Here is an 18,354-nt window from a genome sequence, read left to right as displayed (position 1 = left end):
CTTGAGCCCAGGGGCTCAAGACCAGCCTGGGCCCTGTCCCTTTAAAAAAAAAAAAGTCTCTATAAAAACATATTTTACAAGTGTGTGGGATGTGTTTGTTTCTCTACTGAAACAAGAACTAACTGCAGGCAGATCATGAGATCATGAGATCATGAGATCAAGACCATCCTGGCCAATATGGTGAAACCCCGTCTCTACTAAAAATGCAAAAATTAGCTGGGCATGGTGGCGTGCACCTGCAGTCCCAGCTACTTGGGAGGCTAAGGCAGGAGAATCACTTGAACCGGGAGGCAGATTGCAGTTAGCTGAGATTGCGCCGCTGCACTCCAACCTAGCATCAAAGCAAGACCCCATCACAAAAAAAAAAAAAAGAAAAGTAAGTTCTCAAGAGACAGGAAAGTAGCATATTGGGAACTAACGTTTCTGCCACATGGAACCTATAGTAACTACCTCCCAGTCATGAGTCATGGATTAGGCTGCCCCTCTACTGTGAAGCAATTTTTCAGTAAAAGGAGCAGCATATGAATAATGATTTGGACAAGTTCCCAAGAAGAAAGCCAAGTGAAGCTAGGTCTGAGAAAATTATACAGTATACATTATACTAATGCTCTGTTTTCTTATTCACTCCTACTATTTCTTACTGGCAAAGAAAGTGAAATTTAGAGTCTTTAGCTCTATCTAAATTTTACTATTTTTCATGAATTTTAGTAATACAGAATAAAATTGTACAGGTATTATCTTGGTTTTAAATTTTATGAAAGTGAATCATTTAATGTATCATTATAAGTTACTTAATGATTATACTTGCGAAAAGCTCTCACCTGTCACATACCCACCCCAGCACACACACACAATGACACCAGAAGGCAATACTCTGCTTTACCTTCTGCTGAAAAGTCTGCTACCTCCAACGCTTGAGGTCCATACACGAAGCCCTCCTGGAATCTATGAACACAGCAGAGGCAAAAGGCAGAGAAGTTTATGTAGATTTAAAGTTACGCTGCCCAAAACATAAAATGCCAAATGCCTACCACAAGTCTACATATCTGCCAAGAAAATCAGATTTTAGATTTGACAATGAGCAAATCCAAAAAAATATGTAACATTCACAGTTCATTATATATAATGCAGCTTACTGTGTGAAAAAAAACAAAAGTTGAGCCTTAACTAATTATATTCTTTTTTTTTTTGAGATGGAATCTCATTCTGTCGCCCAGGCTGGAGTGCAGTGGGTTCAAGTGATTCTCCTGCCTCAGCTTCCCAATTAGCCGGGACTATAGATGCGCGCCACCACGCCCAGCTAATTTTTGTATTTTTAGTAGAGATGGGATTTCACCATGTTGGCCAGGATGGTCTTGATCTCTTGACCTTGTGATCCACCCATCTCAATCTCCCAAAGTGCTGTGATTACAGGCGTGAGCCACCGCACCTGAAACTAATTATATTCTTATCAAAAGAAGCAATTTACACTACTGGAAAAACTAATACAGCAATAAAGTATGAATTTATATACACTGAAAGTAACAATTCAACTTTCTAAATTGTGTGAGAGAGCCAATACATATGCAGTAGTCCACCCTATTCACGGGGGATATGTTCCAAGACCCCCAGTAGCTGCCTGAAACCTGGGATAGTACCAGACACCCGATATACACCTTTTTTTTTTAATCTAATAACTAAGTGACAAGTAGTGTCTACAGCATGAATACGCTGGACAAAAGGACGATTCATGTCCTCAGAGGCACAGAGCAGGACAGTGCTGGACAGCACAAGATTTCATCATGCTACTCAAAATGGGTACAATTTAAAACATGAGTTCTTTATTTATGAAATTTTCCATTTGATATTTTCAGACTGCAAGTCAGTAACTAAAACAGCAGAAAGCAAAACTGTAGATAAGGGGGCTACGGTATAAAGAATACAAAACAAATTAAAGGCTAGGCACAGTGGGTCACACCTGTAATCCTAGCACTGTGGGAAGCCAAGGCCAGCAACTGCTTGTGCTCAAGAGCTCAAGACCAGCGTGGACAACAGGGCGAAACCCCTTCTCCATTAAAAATACAAAAACTAACTGGACATGGCAGTGCACACCTGCATTCCCAGCTACTTGGGAGGCTGAGGTGGGAGGATCCCCTGAGCCCAGGAGGTTAGGGTTGCAGTGAGTCCTGATCACACCATTACACTCCAGCCTCAGGGACAGGGTAAGACCCTGTCACAAAAGAAATTTAAAAAAGAAATTCGGTAGAAAAATTTACTTCACAAAATGGGAGTCTGCCAGGCCCTGCAGCTCAAGGTACATTTTCTTCTTAGAACCAGAAATTGTTGGGAATATAAGAGAAAAACAATTAAAAACAGACCTAGAAAGGTGAAAGAAAAAAGGGGAAAGTAAGACTAATGGGCCGGGAGCGGTGGCTCAAGCCTGTAATCCCAGCACTTTGGGAGGCTGAGGCGGGTGGATCACGAGGTCGAGAGATCAAGACCATCCTGGTCAACATGGTGAAACCCCGTCTCTACTAAAAATACAAAAAATTAGCTGGGCATGGTGGCACGTGCCTGTAATCCCAGCTACTCAGGAGGCTGAGGCAGGAGAATTGCCTGAACCCAGGAGGCGGAGGTTGCGGTGAGCCGAGATCGCGCCATTGCACTCCAGCCTGGGTAACAAGAGCGAAACTCCGTCTCAAAAAAAAAAAAAAAAAAAAAAAAAAAAGACTAATGCTATCCTAGTAGCAAGATTTAATTTAATTCTGACAGCAATATTGAAATAAGCAAGGTACTACATATGCTAGCCAGTATGGGAGAAATCTACCTTGTTCCAGTATCATAAAATAAAAATAATCATGAAATATGAAAGCCTTTTCAGAAAACATTCATGTAAAAAAATTAGAATGTAATCAGGTAAAATATTTAGATCTCAGATTTTATTTCATTCTTTTCTGGTGATAGGGATAAAAGACTATAAAATACAGCTGATGTATAAAAAAATGAATGAGATAAATTTTATCAGCTGTTAAATTTAAAAGAGAAGAGCATGTTATCTTTATGGAATATTTAGAAATCTTTAAAAATATCACCAAATAATTAGGAAAGAAGGAACAAAGTATTGTCTTAAAACCTGATGACATGTCAAGGAAAAAACAATATTTTAAAACACTGGCCCCAAAGCCAGGTGACTTGAGTTCAAATCCAAGGTAGTTCACTTAATTGCTTTGTGACATCAGGCACTTAATCTCTCAGTATAACCAGAGTTGTTCAAGGAGGACACCTTCACCATCTCTCAGATTTATACTGAATATCAGCAAAACGAGGTTTTTAAAAATGTTATAAATCACAGAATGCTATTTTATGCAAAAATTTAAGCCAGTGCATTCTATTTAAATTAGCGACTAAGCAAAAGTTAACTAAGAACCAAAGAAAACAGCCAGGCAGTGGGTCACGCCTGTAATCCCAGCACTTTGGGAGGCCGAGGTGGGTGGATCACCTGAGGTCAGGAGTTGAATATCAGCCTTGCCAACATGGCAAAAACCCCATGTCTACTAAAAATGCAAAGATCAGTTGGGTGCAGTGGCAGGCACCTGTAATCCCTGCTCAGGAGGCTGAGACAGGAGAATCACTTGAACCTGGGAGGTGGAGGTTACAGTGAGCTGAGGTCACGCCATTGCACTCCAACCTGGGCAACAAGAGCGAAACTCCATCTTTTTTTTTAAAAAAAAAAAAAAAAAAAAAAACACCAGAAAATATTCTTTGCCTAGCCAAAGGAGAATCTGGGGAGCTGCATGAGGAAGCCCCAAGAAGCAAAGCAAAAGCTTGGGCTGGCCAAAAGAGCCTAGGATAGCTAAATGGCAAGCCAGAAGAGCACAGTACCCAAGAGATGATTATATCAAATTACTAAATTAACAATATGCCCAGCCTCAGCTGTATCTTCTCTTAATTCCCAAAACAGTCTTCTAGACTGCACCCTCCTCTACAGTATGCTTGTGACATTCTAGTTGTGTATTTGATATACTATGTTGAAACTAATTGCATATCATGCAACTAATTGCATATTACATATAATCCTAAAAACCAGAGATAAATTCCTATCGAATAAAACAAAAATGGCAGCTAAGGCTTATATAGAATGTTTGATGTGCCAGGCACAGTTCTAAGAGTTCTACAAGCACTAACTCATTTGGTCTTCAAAACTCTGACATAGGTACTATTATACTTTAAAGATGAAGAAATGAGGTACAGAGAATTTAAGAAACTTGCCCAAAAGCATGCAGCCAGAAGTGGCAAAAACCCAGACCACTTCTAGAAACATGTTCTTAATCACCACATCATCCAGCCTATGAAATTAAAATCATACAAACCAGGCATCTATCTATATGTAAGAAGCCAAACAATTATACATGTTCTTAAGTATTCAACCATGCTATATATTCCTAAGCATATGCAACATTTTCTCAGAAAATTCAAATTAAAATGATGGCGTATAAAATAGGTAATAAAGTGAGAAATATTTGACATGAAACTAAAAGAAAAATTAAAACTTTTTCAAAACAAAAGTCCTTAACATTTAAAATCAATATATCCAAATAATAAATAATATTGGTATGAGTAGCTACTGAGTATTTCTGTTTTTCAAACTTGCTGCCATTTGATTACATAACTCAAACATTTTGTAAACTTTAAAATCTCAATACAATAAGATACCACCTCAAACCTTATGATGGATACTATCAAAAAACTAAAAGAAAAACTAAAGAAATAGAAAATAATAAGTGTTGGTGAGGATGTGGAAAAGCTGGAACCCTTGTGTACTGTTGGCGGGAGTGTAAAATGGTGCAGATGCTATGGAAAATAGTATGGTGGCTCCTGAAAAAATTAAACACAGAATTACCATATGATCCAGCAGTTCCAGTTCTAGGTACAGAGTCAAAAGAACTAAAAGCAGGGACTCAAGGAGATACTTCTATACCCATGTTCGTAGCACCATTATTCACAGTAGCCAAAATGTGGAAGCGATCCAAGCTTCCCTTAACAAATGAGTGGATAAACAATTGGTAGCATATACACAGAATAGAATATTAGCCCTAAAAGGGGGAAATTCTGGCACATGCTACAACGAGCTTTAAGGTATTATGCTAGGTGAAATTAGCCCTCACAAAAGGACAAACACTATAGATCCCATGTATATGAGGTGCCTACAGTAGTGAAATTCACAGAGACAGAAAGCAAAATGGTGGTTGCCATGGGCTGGGGGAAGGGAAGAATGGGGATTTACTCTTTAGTAAGTACAGAGTTTCAGATTTGTAAGATGAAAGGTCTGTGGATGGATGGTGGTGATGGGAGCACAAACAATACAAATGCACTCAATGCCACTGAACAGCATACCCAAAGATGATTAAGATGGTAAATTTCGGCGCTGCTGGGATGGCACGTCGCTAGACTTATAGTGGGTCTAGCTGCTGGGGGCCGGAGCAGCACGCTCCGAGCCCCCGCGCGCCAAAGCAGGAATCCGGTAGGCGAGCAGCTCTGCAATTAATGCATGTATTTTAAACTCCCAAACCTGTGGACGCTATGCACAGGAAGCACCTCCAGGAGATTCCAGACCTGAGTAGCAACGTTGCCACTAGCTTCACATGGGGATGGGATTCCAGCAAGACTTCTCAACTGCTCTCAGACATGAGGGTCTCCGCCCCGGAGAAAGAGGAGCCCCACAGTGAGAACATCCCCCAGGAACTGCTCTCCCGCAGAGCCCCCCAAGGAAACGACCGAAGAGCAAAGGAAGTGACAAAGACTTTGTGATTATTCGCAGGCCTAAGCTAAACCGAGATAACTTTCCAGGTGTTTCATAGGACTCATTTCCGGATGAGCTGCTTTTGGGGATCTTTTCCCGTCTGTGCCTCCCTGAGCTGCTAAAGGTCTTTGGTGTTTGTAAGAGGTGGTATCGCCTAGCGTTTGACGAGTATCTATGGCAAACCTTAGACCTCACAGGTAAAAATCTGCACCCGGATGTGACTGGTCGGTTGCTGTCTCAAGGGCTGATTGCCTTCCGCTGCCCACGATCATTTATGGATCAAACCATTAGCTGAACGCTTCAGCCCTTTTCATGTGCAGCACATGGACCTGTCGAACTCAGTTATTGAAGTGTCCACCCTCCAGGGCATTGTCTCAGTGTTCCAAGTTGCAGAATCTAAGCCTGCAAGGCCTGCGGCTGTCGGATCCCATTGTCAATAATCTCGTACAAAACTCAAATTTTGTTTGACTTAACCTTTGTGGGTGTTCTGGATTCTCTGCATTTGCCCTGCAGACTTTGCTAAGTGGCTGTTCCAGACTGGATGAGCTGAACGTCTCCTGGTGCTTGGATTTCACTGAGAAGCATGTGTAGGTGGCTGTTGCGCATGTATCAGAGACCATCACCCCCGCGAATCTTAGCGGCTACAGAATCTCCAGAAATCAGATCTTTCTACTTTAGTTAGAAGATGCTCCAGTCTTGTCCACCTAGACTTAAGTGATAGTATCATGCTAAGGAATGACTGCTTCCCGGAATTTCTCCAGCTCAACTACCCCCAACAACACCTGTCTCTCAGTCAGTGCTATAATACCTGAAACTTTACTTGAACTTGGAGAAATTCCCACTAAAAACACTACAAGTTTTTGGAATTGTGCCAGATGGTACCCTTCAACTGCTAAAGGAAGCCCTTCCTCATCTACAGATTAATTGCTCCCATTTCACCACCATTGCCAGGTCAACTATTGACAACCCAAAGAACCAGGAGATATGGGGCATCAAATGCCGACTGATCCTGCAAAAGCCCAGCTGTCTGTGAAGCATTTATTGCAGGATGGTGTCTCTTCTTTAGAACAGGGAAAGTAGGCAGGAAGCCCAACTGATGGAGTACTTAGCTAGTTTTATTCTTGGTTTTCCCTTTGCCTCCATTCTGCAAGTATATTAGGGAACCATTTGAGAGGAAAAACTATGAAATCTTGCTTTTTGAAATGATTCTAAAAGCTTCTATTACTGCTTTGCTCTTAAGAGCCAAAGTTGTAGGCCTTTTGAAATTCTGGGAGAGTGAGCCTCTAATTTCAAGATACCTTAAAGAGCAAAATTTGAGCCACCTTTTCCAAGTGCCCTTCTTATTAAATCTATTAAGAATCAAGCTTAAAAATTACCAACAGCAAACAATCTTGATAGCTTATATAGCTTTTATCTATTTAATTTTATAGTATTGCTTTATAAGACAGCTTAGAAGAACAATAACCTATTTGTATTATGAGCTGAACAAAAAGAGAATCATAGGATAGCAGCATATGAAGCCATCTTTTCTGGTAATGAGGAAGAAAAAAATGCATTTTAATTTTGTCTTTAGATTTGAAATTAGGTTAACAGAAATTAGCAGCCACACGTAATTCACCTTAAAACTTATAAAAGACCAAACATTACAAAAACCAGAGGTATAGAATTGGCATAGGATTTGAAGGCCCAGGAGACAGGTTAATTTCAAGTGTCTCGTAATGTTCATTAAGTTACTGTGTTTCCAGAATTCTAAATTAGATGAGAAATACAATTGTTTTCTAATTTGATAATCAAATTATGTGAACATGGGTCCTTAAAATTTTTAAATGACTTGGTTTGTTTTAGAAAGGTGCTATTAATCTAGTCTCTATTCTTGAACATTTGGATGGAAGAATTCTAAAGTTGCCTGCTGTTTTTCTTTAGCGCTGAGGTTCTTAAGGAAACTTTTATATTCTAAAATCAAGTATTTTTAATTGTCTTTTTTTTAATGATCTCTCACCAATAATTGTTTGAAACTTTCTATTTATAAGGGTATCGGACCTGAAGTCCAAGGAACTGCACTCCCTTCAATCAGAAATATACAATAGAGGCAGGTATGTTTCATGCAGTTTCAGCAGTATGCACTACTTATACCTACATAAGAGTTAAAATCCAGATGTGGGACCCTTTGATACCATCAGTGATATTTTAAAACTGGTACACAGAAAGGAAAAGATTAAATTCTACTTCTTAAAAATCACACAAAAAAAAACTAGTTTAAATTGACTTCTTCATATTTCAAAATGTAACACCAAGAAAAGCCAAAACCCATCATTTGTATTAACTTTTTTTTAATCAAAAATTGTTAACGTAGTGTCCTTTGTAGGGACATGGATGAACCTGGAAACCATCATTCTCAGCAAACTGACACAAGAGCAGAAAATCAAACACCGCATGTTCTCACTCATAGACGGGTGTTGAACAATGAGAACACATGGATACAGGGAGGGGAGCACTACACACTGGGGTCTGTTGGGGGGAAATAGGGGAGGGACATCGAGGGGTGGGGAGTTGGGGAGCGATAGCATGGGGAGAAATGCCAGATATAGGTGATAGGGAAGAAGGCAGCAAATCACACTGCCACGAGTGTATCCATGCAACAATCTTGCATGTTCTTCACATGCAAAACCTAAAATGCAATTTAAAAAAATTGTTAACGTTAGAAACAAAGTATGAAGTGCCTTTATCTGCTTAGACCTAAGATGTTAAAGATTTTAAAGTTGGGTTACACAGGAAATGATTATGCTTAAATTTTCTTAGTAAACAGTGCTAAATACTACTTGAAATTATTGTTTACAGATTAGTGACAAGAGCTGGGGTTAGGATTCAGTTGGACTGATATCCGGATGCCCTCAAACATACAGAACTTCCAAACTCAAGTTCAGCCATAAGCTATTCTGCCAACATGTCAGAGTAATCTGTATTTTTGTATGTGATTTCTACTTTTATAGACTTGGTTTAAAATAATAAAACACATTTTTATAAAAATTAGTACTCTAAAAAAAGATGGTAAATTTCTTGTTACGTGTATTTTATCACAATTTTTTAAAAAGTAATGTGCTAAGTACAGAAAATCTAAAAAGGGAATTGCAAAAAAGAAAAATAAAATTATCTCATCTCCCAGAAAACCACTGTAAACCCATTTAATGTATACTGTCATATAGTTTTTGGGAGGCCAAGATGGGTGGATCATGAGGTCAAGAGTTCAAGACCAGCCCTGGCCAAGATGATGAAACCCTGTCTCTACTAAAAATATAAAAATTAGCCAGGCATGGAAGTGAGCACCTGTAATCCCAGCTACTAGGGAAGCTGAGACAGAGAACTGCTTGAAACCCGGAGGCTGAGGTTGCAGTGAGCCGAGATCACGCCACTGCACTCCAGCCTGGGCAATAGAGCTAGACTGCCTCAAAAAAAAGAAAAAAAAGAGAAGAAAAGAAAAGAAATTCCTATCAATGTCTTTCTTACAAACGTTAATCCTCTTTAGTACTGAAATATTTAATTTTACTAAAAGTTTAATTGGAAACCTTTTAATTCAAAGGTAAAAACAAAGTATAATTTTTGCCCCTCTAAAATAGTTATCAAAATAACCACTTTATTCCTGTAAGTTTCCCAGCAGAATAGCTTTTACTCAGTTACCACAGAGTTTCAATTCTTATATTTATTAACCAAATCGGTCTTGTGTAGGCAATCACATGTATTACTACTTGGGTAAATAGTACTAAATTGTTTTCCCTACCTCCACTATCCATCCTCTTTGTGGTAAACACTACTGTCTGCCTGCCTAGTATACACCCATTCTCCCTTTCTTCCTTAGGAACAGATCATGGTTTTATTCTGGGTGGCATGTATCCAGATAAAAGTGTACATTTCCCAGCCTTCCTCACTGCTAGGACTGGTCAATAAGCTAGAAGTGGAAGTCATTGGATGGGACACTTCCAAGATAGCTACTTAAAGGGAACTTAGCTAGAAATGTGTCTGTAGCTCGGATATGGTGGATGGCACTCCAGCAGTCATTCTGGACAATAAGGGTAATGGAAACTGCCAAGGGACAGTGAACCGGACAGAAGGAACTCGGGTCTGTGATGATCCTAGAGTCGTCATGCCAAAACTGGACATCAGTGTGAGAAATATACCTCAATGTTGTTGAGAACACCTGTTTTGTATTATAGGTGAACCTAAATCTAATATACCCACCTTTACACTGGTGTAACAGTGATCTTTCTAAAATGCAAATCAGAATTGTCAAAATCCTTATCTTGGGACACAGGACCTTTCATGATTTCTTTGACCTCTGCTTATAACTGCAGCCTTACCTCCAGTTATAAAGAATCAATTACAGGCTTCTAATACCACCCTGCCTTTGCACAGGCATGCATATACTCTGCTTGGAATGAACGCCCTTCCCCAGTCTTTCTCCATGTGTCGTTCAAGTCTCAGCTCCTCCAAAGAGCTTTCCTGCTGCACTCACCCTATACACAGGCATGAACAACACACTCATGCACCAAATACAAATGGATAATGTTCCTTTGTGTTTACCTTTCCTATGCAGCTATAATGTAATGTGGGGGTGTTTTGGTCTACCTTTGTCATCAAAGGGAAAGGCCTTGAGGATAGGAAACCATTCGTAACTCTTTGGCTTTCCATAGTCCTTAGCACATGGTCTAGACTACAGCATAAAGAACTTAGTAAATGTTAGATGAATAAATGAAGTTCAGAGAAGTAGTCATTCTTAAGTACTTCAGAAACCTCGGCTGGTCACACTGCCTCATGCCTGTAATCCCAGCACTTTGGAAGGCAGAGGCAAGAGGATCACTTGAACTCAGGAGTTTGAGACCAGCCTGGGCAACATAGTGAGTCCTCCATCTCTACAATAAATAAATAAATTTTTTAAACTCATATTCTCAAGTACTTAAAAAAGAGGCCAGGCACCGTTTCATGCCTATGATCCCAGCACTCTGGGAGGCTAAGGTAAGCAAAGTACTTGAGGTCAGAAGTTTGAGACCAACCTGGCCAACATGGTGAAACCCTGTCTCTACAAAAATACAAACATTAGGCTGGGCATGGTGGCTCACGCCTGTAATTCCAGCACTTTGGGAGGCCAAGGCAGGCAGATCACCTGAGGTTAGGGATTCAAGACCAGCCTGGCCAACATGGCAAAACCCCATCTCTACTAAAAATACAAAAGTTAGCTGGGTGTGGTGGCACACATCTGAAATCCCAGCTATTCAGGAAGCTGAGACAAGAGAATCACTTGAACCCAGGAGGCAGAGGCTGCAGTCAGCCAAGATCACGCCACTGCACTCCAGCCTGAAAAAGAATCAGCTGGGTGTGGTGGCATGCACCTGTAATCCTAGCTGCTCGGGAGACTGAGGCAAGAATCACTTGAACCCAGGAGGCAGAGGATGCAGTGAGCTGAGATCTCACCACTGCACTCCAGCCTGGGCAACAGAGTGAAACTCCATCTCAAAAAAAAAAAAAAAAAAAAATCACACTGTTGCCTTCATTTCAAATCGCAACACAAAAAAAATCTCCTATCAAGGTATATATCAGAAGACACCAGAATTTATCTTAAGACAGTTGGTAATACTTAAATTTCCATAGCTACAAAATATCATTTTTCTTCCAAAATAAACCAGGCTTCCTGAGTGGATAAACAAACCTATTTTTTTCAGTATACTTGTTCAGGTGTTCAAGAGAAGGCAATGAAGAACATTTTACCTCATTTCAAGATATCTCTACAACAAATATTTATTGGGATCAATTATGTGCCAGGCATTGTACTACACAATTAAAATACTGAATGATGAGCTATTTGAAAGAAGAAAGTTCCAAGGTACTATGAGTGCACAGGAGGAGTATCGTGCACATTTCTTATCTCTGGAAGATTTCTTATCATCCCATCTTCCAGAGATGAGAAAGCACAGAGGAGGTGGCACTTAGATATACTTTTAAATTTTTTTTACAGGAAAAATGAAACTTGCAGGAAAGAGATTTTAACTTTTTTAATAATCTCAAGTTTGTTCTTAAGAGAGAAGAAGTCGGTGTCTTTTAGTGTCCACTACATAGCATTATGTAGTTCTTTATGTACATTATCTTGATGAACCATTCAAAAAGTTGTAAGGAAAGAAAATGTGTACAGTATTAGTGTATTAGTCCATTTTGCATTGCTAGAAAGGAATACCTCAAATTGGCTAATTTATAAAGAAGAGAGGTTTATTTGGCTCATGGTTTTTCTGCAAGCCACGTAAGAAACATGGTACCAGCATCTGCCTCTGGTGAGGGTCTCAGGAAGCTTTCAATCATGACACAAGGGGAAGGGGAGCCAGTAGGTCACACGGCAACAGAAGCAGCAAGAAAGAAAGGAGGGATATTCCAGATTCATTTTGAACAACCACATTTCCCTGGGAACTGATAGAGCAAAAACTCACTCGTTACCCAGGACAGCACCAAGCCCCATAAGGGATCTGCCCACATGACCCAAATATTTCCCAGTTAGCCCCACCTCTAACAGTGGAGGTCAATGTTCAACCTGAGATTTAGAGGGGGCAAATATCCAAACTGTATCAGACAGTTTCCTGTTCACAATGGTAAGAAACACAGCAGAACCTGATGAAGGCAAGACCCAATTTGGGCTGAGTGCGGTGGCTCACACCTCTAATACTAGCACTTTTGGGAGGCCAAGGCAGGCAGACGGCTTGAGCTCAGGAGTCGAGACCAGTCTGGGCAACATTGTAAAACCCCGTTTCTACAAAAATAAAAAAACTAGCCAGGCGTGATGACACATGCCAGTAGTCCCATCTACTGAGGAGGTTGAGGTGGGAGGATTACTTGAGCCCAGGAGGTTGATGCTGTAGTGAGCCAAGATTGTGTCACTGCACTCCAACCTGGGTGACAAAGTGAAACCCTGTCTCAAAAAAAAAAAAAGACCCTATTCAGGGATACAATCAAGCTCTTAGAGTCGAAGAATCAAAGACTGCCAATAATTTGCCAAAGTGGCTCCCTCACCCCACCTCAATCCCAATTCCCCAGAATAAAAATTTAAAGATTCCAATATAAACTTTGTGAAGTTTAAAAGCTAATGCTACAATTACACACCAAAACAGAAGCAAATTCTCAAAGAAACTTGCTATCATCAACTAATAAAAGAGAGAAACATAATTAGTAAGAGAAAAGGTCATGATAAAACAGCTTTTATCTGTCAAAACAAAATTGAATTCTTACTTTTACCCTCCCCTTCTAAATAAACTCAGAAACACAGGAGGAAAATAAGAACAAAAGGACAGACTTTTCACTCTGAAATTACGCTGTTGGCAAAAACTGCTATTTGTCCTTTTTATGCAAAAATGATGCCACAATTTGGTTCCAGATTCTGGGAAATCCCTCCCATCCTGGCCATTTATCTGTCCTTCACACCAGTTGCCAAACTGGTCACTGAATCGTAGCTCCTAAAACTTTTCCCCAATTCTGCACCTTTTCTACCCCCACAGCTACCACTAAGCAACAGGTCCTCATCATTTCTATTTGGATCTAACACCCATCTTCTTCCAATGTCATCCAACTTTTGTCCTTTCCAACATTCACACTGCTGTAAAACTGATCATAAAATTCTCCTCTGTAAAACTATACAGCAAACTGTCAAGCAGTGGTTACATCTAGTGAATGAAATTATAGGGACTTTTCACTGCCTGCATTTTTTTAATACTTGTTTGCAATTTACAACAAACATGTATTCCCTTTACAGTCAGAAATAAAAATCACTATTTCCATTTTGGGAACTAAAGGAATTTATTCCACTTGGATCTATTACTCCCTTCCTCCATCAGGTTAAGGGCCAAATTCTTTAGCCTGGCACACATTACCATGCTCTCCCTTTCTCTCAAATGTACTTCCAACCTCCATCCTGAGAATTTGCTCTAGACATACTGAATGATTTGCTGTTCTTTCCTTCACAATTTTATAGATTTTGCTACTTCTGCATAGACTACAAAGATGTAATAATAATCTTGAGTCTGTTCCAAATAAGCAATCTACCTCCTACTAACAGTTATCATAAATTATTACTCTAAGAAGAAGGAAGTTTCACTTGTTCACCTGCAGCACACTTCCTACAGTCTGTGGACTATAGTCCCAGCACTACACCAACGTACTCAATTCTTTCCTTATCAGGGTAACTGATGTTTTTAAAAGGGTAAAATAAAACGACACTTTGCATACATAGCCTGAGAGATGACATGGGAGGAGGCAGCACAATGCAGAGTACTAACTTTGGGTAGGAGCAGGAACAGCAGACAAACACAGGGCAAGGAGCCTGGTTAAATCGCTGCTCAAGTTTTCAGAGTGCAATAGCTTTACTTGAAGTGTTGCAAATTTCCACATCAAGTAAAAGCTTTAACAATAAAGTTAAAGTAGAAAATACTAAAAATATCTGAGCTGGATGTGATGGTTCACATCTATCATCTCAGCACTTTGGGAGGCCAAGGCAGGCAGGTCACTTGAGGTCAGGGGTTCGAGATCAGCTGGCCAACATGGTGAAACCTCGTCTCTACTAAAAATACAAAAATTAGTCAGGCATGGTGGTGCATGCCTGTAGTCCCAGCTACTCAGAAGGCTGAAGCAGGAGAATCGCTTGAACCTGGGAGGCGGAGGTTACAGTAAGCCAAGATCACACCACTGCACTCCAGCCTGGGCAACAGAGCAAGACTGTCTTTAAAAAATAAAATAAAATAAAATACCAATATTATCTTTATTACTTTCCCTCCCTTCTTTACATGAATACTCAAAAGTTGGTCACATTTTTTTCTTATTTTATGTTCCAAGGGTACATGTGCAGGTTTGTTACATATGTAAATTGCATGTCACAGGGGTCTGGCATATGAATTATTTTGTCACCCAGATAATAAGCATAGTACTAGTTTTTTTTGTTTTTTTTTCTGCATATCATATAATCAATGCTTCAAAAGATAGGTAGTTTTTCAGTCTTCACCCTCCTCCCACCCTCCACCTTCAAAAAGGCCCCAGTGTCTATTTTGCTTTCCTTGTGTCCATGTGTACTCAATCTTTAGCTCCCACTTGTGAGAACATGGTATTTGGTTTTCTGTTCCTGAGTTAATTTGTTAGGATAATGGGCTCCAGCTCCATCAATGTTGCTGTAAATGACATGATTTTGTTCTTTTATTATGGCTGTGTAGTATTCCATAGTATATATGTAGCATATTTTCTTCACCCAGAAAGATAAAGATAGAGGCTCATCCACCACCATTAATGAGCCTCTAGGTTGATTCCATATCTTTGTTATTGTGAATAGTGTGGCAATGAAAATCTGTGTGCATGTGTCCCTATAGAACAATTTTTATTCTTTTGGGTATATACCCATTAATGGGATTGCTGGGTCAAATGGTCTTTGAGAAATCTCCAAGCTGGTTTCCACGGTAGCTGAAGTAATTTACATTCCCACCAGCAGTGTATAAGAATTACCTTTTGTCGGCCGGGCGTGGTGGCTCAAGCCTGTAATCCTAGCACTTTGGGAGGCCGAGGGGGGTGGATCACGAGGTCAAGAGATGGAGACCATCCTGGTCAACACAGTGAAACTCCGTCTCTACTAAAAATACAAAAAATTAGCTGGGCATGGCAGTACGTGCCTGTAATCCCAGCTACTCAGGAGGTTGAGGCAGGAGAATTGCCTGAACCCAGGAGGCGGAGGTTGCGGTGAGCCGAGATCGCGCCATTGCACTCCAGCCTGGGTAACAAGAGCGAAACTCTGTCTCAAAAAAATAAAAATAAAAAAATAAAAATAAATAAAAAATAGGGCCGGGCGCGGTGGCTCAAGCCTGTAATCCCAGCACTTTGGGAGGCCAAGGCGGGTGGATCACGAGGTCAAGAGATCGAGACCATCCTGGTCAACACGGTGAAACCCCGTCTCTACTAAAAATACAAAAAATTAGCTGGGCATGGTGGCGCGTGCCTGTAATCCCAGCTACTCAGGAGGCTGAGGCAGGAGAATTGCCTGAACCCAGGAGGTGGAGGTTGCGGTGAGCCGAGATCGCGCCATTGCACTCCAGCCTGGGTAACAAGAGCGAAACTCTGTCTCAAATAAATAAATAAATAAATAAATAACAAATAAATAAAGAATTACCTTTTGTCCACAACTTCGCTGGCATCTGTTATTTTTTGACTTTCTAATAATAGCCATTCTGCTGATGCGGTGGCTCACGCCTGTATTCCCAGCACTTTGGGAGGCTGAGGTGGGTGGATTACTTGAGTTCAGGAGTTGAGACCAGCCTCTACTAAAAATATAAAAGTTAGCCAGGCATGGTGGCACGAACCTGTAATACCAGCTAATCAGGAGGCTGAGGCAGGGAATTGCTTGAATCCAGGAGGCAGAGGTTGCAGTGAGTTGAGATGGACCCTCTGCACTCCAGCGCAACAGAGCGAGACTCCATTTCAAAAAACATAGTAATAGCCATTCTGAGTGCTGTGAGACAGTATCGCAATGTGGTTTTGATTTGCATTTCTCTAATGATTAGTGATGTTAAGCATTTTTTTTCCACCCCTTCACCGTAAGAGCATTTTTTCATATGCTTGTTGACCACATGTATGCTCTCTTTCAAGATTTGTCTGTTCACATCCTTTGCCCATTTTTAAATGAGATTGTTTTTTGTTTAAGTTCCTTAAGATTCTAGATACTAGGCTTTTGTTAAATGCATAGCTTGCAAATATTTTCTTCCACTGCCTGTTTACTCCGTTGATAGTTTTTTTGCTGTGCAGGAGCTATAGTTAAATTAGGTCCTACTTCTCAAATGTTGTTTTTGTTGCAATTGCTTTTGATGTCTTTATCATGAAATCTTTGCCAAAGCCTAGGTTCAGAATGATATTTCCTCCATTTTCCTCTAGAGTTTTTATAGTTTTGGGTTTTACATTTAAGTCTTTAATCTATCTTGAGTTGATTTATGTGCATGGTGAGAGGAAGTTTCATTCTTCTACATATGGCAATCTAGTTATCCCAGCACTGTGTATTGAATAGGGAGTCCTTTCCTCATTGCCTGTTTTTGTCAACTTTGTTGAAGATCAGATAGTTGTAGGTGTGCTGCTTTATTTCTGTGTTCTCTATTCTGTTCCATTGCTCTATTTGTCTGTTTTTCTACCAGCACCATGCTGTTTGGTTACTGTGGCCTTGAAGTCTAGTTTAAAGTCAGGCAATGTGATAGTTGACTGCTTTCTAAAAGCACATCAAGTAGCTTTGCCTTCACCTCAGTTTTTTCTACTATTTAACAATCAAATGGAAACTACTGAGACTATACGTAACTTCATACCTCCTGATTAAAAATTACATAAATCCTCTATTTCAAATCACATAAAATACGGAAACAAAATACAGAAGTAAAAATACAAACCACCACATAAGGAACATCAAAACATTCTTTTCATTTGATTGTATAAGTGGGTCAAATGAAATCAGCAAACAGTTTTATCCAATGCAGATTTCTACCTAAGTAAATAAATTCAAGAAGAGGATAAAGAAGGACAGGGATAGGGACAGTTCAACAGATTAGTTGTTAAGGAATGAATCTAAGGATTTTCATAGTTTTTGTAATACATTATATAATATAATCTTCATCTATTAAAAAACAAATTATGTTTTAGCTGTAATAATGGTATTATACAGGAGAATACATTTATATTTTTAGGAGATACATGCTGAGATATTAAAGAGTATAGTTCCAAGATGATAACAACTCATTTCTGATTGGTTCTGAAAAATATATTTGCATCTACACACATTTACAGAGAAAGCAAATATAACAACCTGATGTTCAATCTGGATCGGGGATGGCAAATTCCAGTGCAGACCAAATCCAGCTGTCATCTGCTTTTGCAAATGAAGTGTTATTAAAACACTGCCATTCCCATTCATTCACCTATTGTCTATGGCTTTCCCAGTACAACTGCTGAATTCAGTAGTTGTGACAAAGATGACATGGCCTCCAAAGCCACATCTGACCCTTCACAGAAATACAGAAAATATCTGACCATTTATAGAAAAAAAAAAATTGTCTAGATCTAGACAGTGGATATATAAATGATCATTGGTGATGTCGTTTAGATGTTTGTTCCCTTCAAATTTCAAATATAATCCCCAGTGTTGGAGGTAGGGCCTGACGGGAGGTGTTTGGGACACGAGAGGAGATCCCTCAAGAATGGCTTGGTGGCTTGGTGCTATCCTCACAGTAATAATGAGTTACCAATCTGAGTTCACATGAGATCAGATTGTTTAAAAGAGTGTGGTACCTCCCCTCTGCCACTCTCTCCATGTGACATGCCTGCTATCCCTTCACCTTCCATCATGACTGTAAGCTTCCTGAGGCCCTTACCAGAAGCAGAAGCAGAAGCAGATGCCAGCATTTTGTTTCCTGCACAACCTGCCGAACCGTAAGCCTCTTTTCTTTATAAATTACCCAGCCTCTGACATTACTTTTTTTTTTTTTTTTTTTTTTTTTTTTTGAGACAGAGTTTTGCTTTGTTGCCCAGGCTGTAGTGCA

At 39.9% G+C, this 18,354-nt stretch overlaps 1 protein-coding gene and 1 pseudogene across 5 annotated transcripts in view; one reads left to right on the top strand and one right to left on the bottom strand.

The window, feature by feature from the left end:
- Nucleotides 1-18,354, bottom strand: part of CDK19 (cyclin dependent kinase 19) — a 189,103-nt gene that overhangs the window by 139,271 nt on the left and 31,478 nt on the right. For 4 of the 5 annotated variants that reach the window (XM_074397604.1, XM_074397605.1, XM_074397606.1 and 1 more), the window contains exon 2: nt 884-945. The exons of the other annotated variant lie outside the window; for it this stretch is intronic. The gene's annotated coding sequence lies outside the window, so the exon portion shown is untranslated. The remainder of the gene's footprint in view (nt 1-883; nt 946-18,354) is intronic. 5 annotated transcript variants of the gene reach the window in all.
- Nucleotides 5,524-7,043, top strand: LOC101048361 (S-phase kinase-associated protein 2 pseudogene; annotated as a pseudogene).

This window comes from Saimiri boliviensis, chromosome 4 (genome assembly GCF_048565385.1).
Source record: "Saimiri boliviensis isolate mSaiBol1 chromosome 4, mSaiBol1.pri, whole genome shotgun sequence".
NCBI lineage: Eukaryota > Metazoa > Chordata > Mammalia > Primates > Cebidae > Saimiri > Saimiri boliviensis.
The sequence above is the reverse complement of the archived record's forward strand: the minus strand, read 5'-3'. Positions and strand labels throughout refer to the sequence as shown.